An 8,584-nucleotide genomic window follows, 5' to 3' on the forward strand; every position below is an offset into this window, starting at 1 on the left:
ATTAGGTATGATTTGACCTATTTATATTTTGAAAGATATGCTTTCCAACAAAACAATAAAATTTTAAGCTCTCATATATAAATAAATTACAGCTCCAGCATTTAAAATCATTGCAAATATACTTTTTATTCAAAATTACATTTCAACCATTTACCTCCAACTACTTTTGCTCTTCCTTTTCTTCTTTTTTTACATTCTTATGCATTTCATAACGGTAGATTGCTTTTCAAATTTATTCTTTTGAACATTTACATCTCGTATACTTTAGTCTACATTCATTTTGATTTCAATTCTTTTAATTTTGAAGTGTATTTTTTTTATTTACATTGTAATTTACAACCTTTTTGTTTGCAATTTGCTTTCTTTTGATTTATGCATTTACATTTAATTTTTTTTAATAAAAACATTTAAAGTTAATTTGTTGTACATTCATGATATTTATGTTTTTTACATCTCATTGAACTTTTTAATTAGTTGCACCCTTTCATCATTACTCTAGAATTATGCAATTAAGTTTCTTTTGAAACTTTACTTCACAGGTCATGTTACAATTATAACTTTGGATAAATCAAAATAAGGAGTGAAAATAACTGTTGAATTTGCCCCGAGTAGCCCTGTTACAGGCTTGCGGGGCCTAATATAACATAAATAAACATAAAATAATAAATAATAATAATAATAATAATAATAATTCTTGCAACTCATTAGAAAAAATAGGAGGCAACAAGAGTTTGGCAGTGACAAGTAGTGAACACACATAGGCAGCCACCATTGGTCCAAAGGGAGCTAGTGTGTTCAGAGCCGCATTGTCGGGAGAAATTATTTAGAATGATATAGATTCTAATTGGTTTCTACATAATCCTACCACTATTTTTTTATATATATAAGAACGAATTTATATTGTTTGATATATTAATTAAAATAACTTTAATTAAAGCATATATTTTTTTAATTTAGTAAAATGCATGAATTATAATTTTTTTTAAAGAATATATACTCTAATTAGTTTTCAAAAAAAGAAGAAGATAAGTATTACTCATTCTATTTCTTTTTGTCTATCAGGTTTTTAGTAAAATTTTGTTTCTATTTACTTGTCATTTTCACACAAGATATTATTAATTGCTATGTTATTAATATATCTTTAAATCTTATCTAATTTTTAATTAATTTACACATGATAACTAATATATATTTATTATGACGCAAAAATGAAAGAATATAATAGAAAATATTAAAATCATTTTATGAAAAATAGAGAAATTTATTATATTTATTATTTGTATAAAATAATCTTAAATGAATATTATAAATGAATAAGATACATATTTTAGTAACTACTTTTTAATTTTCATAGATATTTTTATCCTTCCACACACTTTATAATTTTAAATCAAGTAAAAAAAAAACTACCACTCACTCTCACGTATAGACTACTTTTAAATCTTAATTAATATTTTTTATTGTAACCATTTTTTTCCCAAATCCTTTTAAAAATAAATATTCCCTTACTAATATAAAATAATGATTGATCAAGACATTAACTTTTTGTGATTCTAATTATCTAATAATTTCTCCATCGCCACCTCATATATGTATTTGCATGTATGGGCCGTATGGCCTTTAGGTATTTTCGTTTTCCTTGATCATTGAATCTCTTCTCACAAGCCCCACCCACTCGTGGCCATACTATCATTCCTTCCTTTGTCGGAGAGAATTATAAGGATGTTGTACTTGAAAACATGAGCATGGAAGGCACCCCCACCCCTATTCCTCATCCACTTTTATTAAGAAACATGCTAAGCTTTATGGAGTCAACAAAAAATTATGTTAATGAATATATATAAATTACAAAAATCATGTTAATGAATATAAATTTATAATTAATTGTCAATTTTCAAATACTATGCACGTGAATCAGAATCATGTTGATTGGTAAAAAAATTTACTCATCGTGTAACATATGTAACGTGAACGCTTTCTGCAACATATGATTAGTTTGATACAATCACATGTGGTTCAGAATGGGTTGAGTTTTTCAATAGGATGTTGAGGCATTCATGATAAATATTAAAGTATCATAAAAAAAAGTTAAAATACTTTTTAAAAAAAATTATAATTTTTCTTATTTTACTTTTTAATCTCAATAATTCAAAATAAATATTTTAGTTTTCATACTTTTTTTTTCAATTATTTTTAATCCTTAGAGTTTAAGATAGGTCTTTTTATTCTCTATACTTATAATTTTTTAATACTTGTAATTCACTTACTTTACTTTTTAAGTCTCATAGTTAAAATAGACATTTTTAGTTTTTATACATATTTTTTAAAAATATATTTTAGTTCCTATAACTTAAGTTAAATCTTTTTATTCTCTATTCTTGTAGTTTTTTTTTAAAATATTTTTAGTCTTTATTTTTAATTTATTTTTGTAACTTTTTTGGTTTTATGTTAATGTGATACCCTTTAATGTTGTAAGAGTAAAAAGAATGGTGTTTCAACAATGATTGTTAAATGTAAGCATACAAAATAATACATCTTTTAAAATAAATATTTTTAGTTTTTATACTTATTTTTTAAAATCATTTTTAATCCTTATAGTTTAATATATATCTATTTAATATTTATACTTACAAAATTTTAGTCTTTTTAGTCTATGTTGTTAACTTATTTGTAATGTTCTTTCTTTTATATTGACATGATAGATGTATTAATTTAATTTTGTGTGTCTAGTGTCAAATTTATTTGGTTAAAATTGTTCTAAATTAGATATTTTGCCATTTTATGTTTCTTTAATACCCTTGAGATGCCTATTGTTGAAACACCATTTTTTTAACACTTACAAAATTAAAGATATCCCATTAATATGAAACATACAAAGTTAAAAATAATAATAATAATAATAAAGATTAAAAGAATTAAAAAATACTGCAAGTATACAAACTAAAGAAAATTATTTTAAACTATAGAGATTAAAAATGATTGAAAAAGATAAATATATAAACTAAAAAAGTCTATTTTAAATTATAGAGACTAAAAAATAAAATAAGTGAAACTATATAAATTAATAAACTGAGAGTATAAGAATTAGAAAAAAATTATCTTAAACAAGGACTAAAAATAATTGAAAAAGATAAATTTAAAGACTTAAAAATATATTTTTTAAATTATAAAAACTAAAAAATGAAATAAGTAAAATTATAAAAATTTAAAAAATATTTTAACTAAAAAGAAACTTCACTACCAAAAATTTGAATAATTCTAAATCTTTTTCTACAACGTTTTGTACGAGTTCTATATCATTTTCTGAATCCTCTTGCTAAATATAAAAAGTATCGACTGTTTTTTATGTTTTGAATTTTATCTTTCATTATTTTATAACCAATCTTTTCATTTAATACTTTTTTGACGAATGTAACGCCTTAACGTAACATACAATTTATATAATAATAATTATATATTTTTTTATATAATATATTTACAATTATATTATTAACAATATATATATATATTTATTTTAATGAAGATAAAGATAAAGAAAAAAAATTATTTTGTAAATTTAATATATGACATATCGTTCTAAAATATTTAGAATAACGTGCTATTTTACATGATAATATTAATTTTTACTTACATTCTAGTACCAAATTTGTTAACACATTCAACTCTTTTCTAGCTTTTGACTTATGTAATCCTCAGTTTAACTTCTCTTTTGTAAGTAAAGACACTTTGGTTACACATACAGGGTTATACAGATTTAATCCTCATTTTTTGTGACTTTTTGGATAGGTAATCAGGTGGGAAGAAGCCGTGTCAAAGAGAAGAAGCTTGATTGAACTCCAGTGAAGCTAGCTGGCATTTTCATAAGACCCGCGCTGAGCCCATATTCTATCTCGCTCAGCGCATTGGAGCCAGGAGTGTTGGGAAGATTGAAATCGCGCTGAGCGTGCCCAACCTCGCGCCAAGCGCTCTACGTCATGCGCCCGGCGCGTACCATAGCGCGTTGAGCGCGTCACTTAAAGAGTTACGTGGCTTGATATAAATTCTGGCTGAGCGCGAAATAGAGAGTTTTTGGGAACGAGGGACCAAAGGGAGAGCAGAACCAGGTCGAAGGGAAGAAGCTAGGGCTCACATCTTCACCATTGTTCTCATTGGTTTTCTTCCATTCTTCCTCTTTTGATGTATCTTGCTATTCTCATGGACATGGATTGCTAAAAACCTCTTTGTTGGGGTTAGATGTAGCCAACTTGACTCTCATGTAACTTGTTGAATATATATATATATATATATATCTTCTTCATTCAAATGTTAGTATCATGTTCTTGTGCTTAATGCTTGTATGGAATGATCAACTATTACATGATTTTTGATTGCTCTTGGTGTGGGAATATCATTGGTAATCTTGTTTAAGAATGTGGTTCCTTGTAAACTTGTGTCTAGGAATGGAACATGAGTTACTTGTTGTGTGGAGCCCTTAAACTTAATGCAAGTGAATTTATTGAAATATTCAAGGGATTGATATTTGGTAATGAAACTTATGCTCTTTTAACCAAGGAATTGGAATTTGAGAAAATTAGTGGGCTAGCATTAATGTTTGAATGAGAAGGAATATTGTGTATGCATGAGATTAAAGTTGGTGAAGTCTAACCCTAACATTTCACTCATATAAGTCAATTCCCAAATTTGCATCTCAAGTGTTTGATGAAAGTCCCCTTTGAATCATTTTACTCTTTTTAGTTTGAAAATTACGAACCATCAAATATGAAATCATTCTTTAGTCTGTATTAGCTTAAATTTCACATATTGTCATTGTATTACTCAAGTCCCTTGGGAAGAACGACTATTACTTCTACTTACTACTTGTGCGATTGGTTCACTTGCCATATTGAAAGAAATCGTCTAACAAGTTTTTGGCGCCGTTGCCGGGGACTTGTGTCTCAATACAAGGCAATTGTGCAATTATAGCTATACTAGACTCCATTCTTTATTCTTTAGTTTTCTTTCTTGTAAAACAATATCTTATTTTACTTTACTTTATTTTATTAGTGGGCTAACTTGTTGTTCTAGTATTTGGTGTGTTCTTGTGTATGCAGGGTACTATCCGAACAAGACGGGTCATTTCTTCGGAACCTTTGCTTAGTGATCCAGAGATTGAGAAAACAGCCAGGAGAAACAATAGCAACACAAGAAGACAGAGGCTACTAAATCAACAAGTCACCCACCAAACTTCATCCTCTCACACTAACACTACTCAACATCTCGATCTAGCTGCAGAAGGAGAAATGGCTGAAGAAGAGCATCATAATCCATTTAATCAACCTCCAAGGAGAACTATTGGGGATTCTATTCTCTACACCAGCCCCCGAAATTTCTCTAGCATGGTGAGGCCTGCTATGAATGAGAAGATTGCTGAAATGAAGCCAGCCCTTTTGCAACTTATAAGCTCTCATCAGTTCGCTGGGTTAGATCATGAAGACCCACATACTCATTTGTACACCTTCTATGAGTTGTGTAGCTCAGTTGGAATTTCTGGAGATGACGAGGAGGCTTTGTTCATGAGGTTATTTCCATTCTCTCACTGGGAAGGCCAAGGCTTGGCTCCAATCACAGCCTAACCAAAGTCTAACCAGTTGGAGGGATGTGGAGACAAAATTTCTAGCTCGTTTCTTCCCACCATCCAAGAATACAGAAGCCAAGGCCGCTATTGTTACATTTGTGCAAGGAGTTGATGAACCCTTGTGTGAGGCATGGGAGAGATATAAAGCTTTGCTTAGGAAGTGTCCCAATCATGGTTTTGATATAGAGATGCAAGTTCAGACTTTTTGCAATGGTTTACAACCACAAACAAAAATGATTTTGGATGCTTCTTTTGGTGGCTCTGTTTTGTTCAAGACTGCCGATGAAGCTATCACAATTATTGAATCTATGGCATCTACTGACTTGCGAAGCCAACATGGGAGGGGTCAAGCACAAAGGAGGGGAGTATTAGAATTGAGTACTCAAGACGCCCTCTTAGCTCAACATAAGCTTCTTACTCAACAAATCGAATCTCTCAACCAACAAATGGCTAAATTACCTCAACAACTCCAAGCCATGCATGCCAATCCTTGCCAAACTCAACAAGTTATGCGGTGTGATTTTTGTGGAGGTGATCATTCCAATGGCTATTGTCAAGTTCCTAGTGGCTCCCAAGGTGAAGAAGTCAATTATATGGGGAACCAAGGACGCCAAAATTTTCCTAACAATCCTTATCCTAGCTCTTACAACCAAGGGTGGAGAAACAATAATGCTCAATTTGGAGGGAAACAAGACATGGGTGCATCAAGTAGTAGACTTCACCCTCCACAGCAACAACACCCACCATTGTATGAAAGAACTACCAAGCTAGAAGATACCTTGCAGCAATTCATGCAATTATCCCTCCAAAATCAAAAGAATACAGATGCTTCAATTAAAAATTTGGAGGTGCAAGTGGGACAATTGGCCAAGCAGTTAGCGGACCAGAAGAGTGGATCGTTCTCCGCTAATACACAAACAAATTCCAAGGAGCATTGTAAGGTAGTGGCTACAAGAAGTGGGAAGACATTTGGGGAGAGTAATCCAAGTGATAAAGAGAAAAAGGTGATGAAAGACAATAGCGAAGCAGAAGACAAAGATGAAAGTGTAGTGGAGGAGGTGGAGAATAAAAGAGTGAGTGGAGAGATTGAGAAAAAGAAAAAAAAGATTGAGAAGGAAGTTGGAAAGGCACCACCTACAAAGAATCTTCCATACCCACATGCTCCTTCAAGAAAAGACAAAGAGAGACAATTTGCAAGGTTTCTAGACATTTTCAAGAGGTTGCAGATCAATATTCCTTTTTCAGAAGCCTTAGAGCAAATGCCAACTTATGCTAAATTTATGAAGGAGTTATTATCAAAGAAAAGGAGATTCATTGAAGAAGAAACTATTGAGTTGGAGGCCGGTTGTAGTGCAATCATTCAGAAGTCCCTACCTCAGAAATATAAAGATCCAGGCAGTTTCACAATCCCTGTAACCATAGGTACTCTACCTGTGGGTAAGGCATTATTGGACTTAGGGGCAAGCATTAACTTGATGCCCTTGTCTATGATGAGAAGAATAGGAGATTTGGAAGCTAGACCTACTCGGATGACATTACAGTTGGCTAACAGATCAATTAAGTATCCTCATGGAGTGGTGGAGGATGTTTTGGTCAAGGTGGACAATTTCATGTTCCCGGTGGATTTTGTGGTGATGGACATGGAAGAGGACATAGAGGTGCCTCTAATACTTGGTAGGCCTTTCATGAAAAGCGCCAAGGTTATTATTGATGTGGATGATGGAAAATTAAAAGTGAGAGTCCAAGATGAGGAAGTGAATTTCAATGTCTTTGAAGCCATGCAATATCCCAATGATAAAAATGATTGTATGAGGGTGGATATACTTGATGATGTGATCTTTGCCGCTTCAAGTCAAGTGCATAGTCAAAGCTCTTTGGAGAAAGCCCTCATTGAAGCTTCCGAGTTCTTAAATGATGAAGAGGAGAAAGAAATTGAGGCTTGCTTAAGGAACTTGAACTCAACCAAAGAAATTCTTGAGAGAAATCTAAAATTTGAAGAATTGCATGAGAGTTTGAGGTCTGAAGAGCAAAAGTTAGAATTGAAAGTTTTGCCTTCACATCTTAAATATGTTTTTCTTGAAGAGGGTAACAACAAGCTAGTCATCATCAGTAGCTCTCTTTCTGGCAATGAGGAGAAAAGGTTAATTGAGGTGCTACAGCTGAACCAAGAAGCCATAGGTTGGACCTTATCTGATTTGAAAGGCATTAGTCCCTCTTATTGCATGCACAAAATTCACATGGAGCAAGACTATAGGCCTGTGGCTCAACCTCAGAGGCGTTTGAACCCAACCATGAAAGAAGTTGTAAAGAAGGAGGTTCAAAAATTTTTGGAGGCAGGGATGATCTATCCAATCTCAGACAGTGCGTGGGTCAGTCCAGTGCAAGTAGTGCCCAAGAAGGGTGGAATGACTGTAATCCACAATGAGAAGAATGAATTGATCCCCACAAGAACTGTCACAGGTTGGAGGATGTGTATAGATTACAGAAAATTGAACAAGGCCACAAGAAAAGATCACTTCCCTTTGCCCTTCATGGATCAAATGTTGGAACAGTTAGCGGGACAAGCATACTATTGTTTTCTGGACGGATGTTCAGGTTATAATCAGATTGCAGTGGATCTAGAAGATCAGGAGAAAACAGCCTTCACATGCCCTTTTGGTGTTTTTGCTTACAGGAAAATGCCATTTGGGTTGTGTAATGCTCCAGCTACGTTTCAACGGTGCATGCTTGCTATCTTCTCTGACTTGGTGGAAAAATGCATTGAAGTTTTCATGGATGACTTCTCAGTTTTTGGGTCTTCTTTTGATACTTGCTTGGACAATTTAGACACCGTACTGAAGCGGTGTGTGGAAACTAATTTGGTGCTCAATTGGGAGAAATGTCACTTCATGGTGACCGAAGGCATTGTGTTAGGCCACAAGATTTCTTGCAGGGGGATTGAGGTAGATAAAGCAAAAATTGAAGTCATTG

General features: G+C 32.5%; 1 non-coding gene across 1 annotated transcript; it reads right to left on the reverse strand.

Annotated features, from left to right (window-relative positions):
* Positions 1-5,686: 5,686 nt before the first annotated feature.
* LOC114917118 (small nucleolar RNA R71) lies at positions 5,687-5,792 on the reverse strand. Its single transcript, XR_003805873.1, has one exon. It is a non-coding gene; the product is annotated as a small nucleolar RNA R71 (small nucleolar RNA).
* Between the last annotated feature and the right edge of the window lie 2,792 nt (positions 5,793-8,584).

This window comes from Cajanus cajan, chromosome 10, assembly GCF_000230855.2.
Source record: "Cajanus cajan strain Asha chromosome 10, NIPB_CcT2T_4, whole genome shotgun sequence".
Classification (NCBI taxonomy): Eukaryota; Viridiplantae; Streptophyta; class Magnoliopsida; order Fabales; family Fabaceae; genus Cajanus; species Cajanus cajan.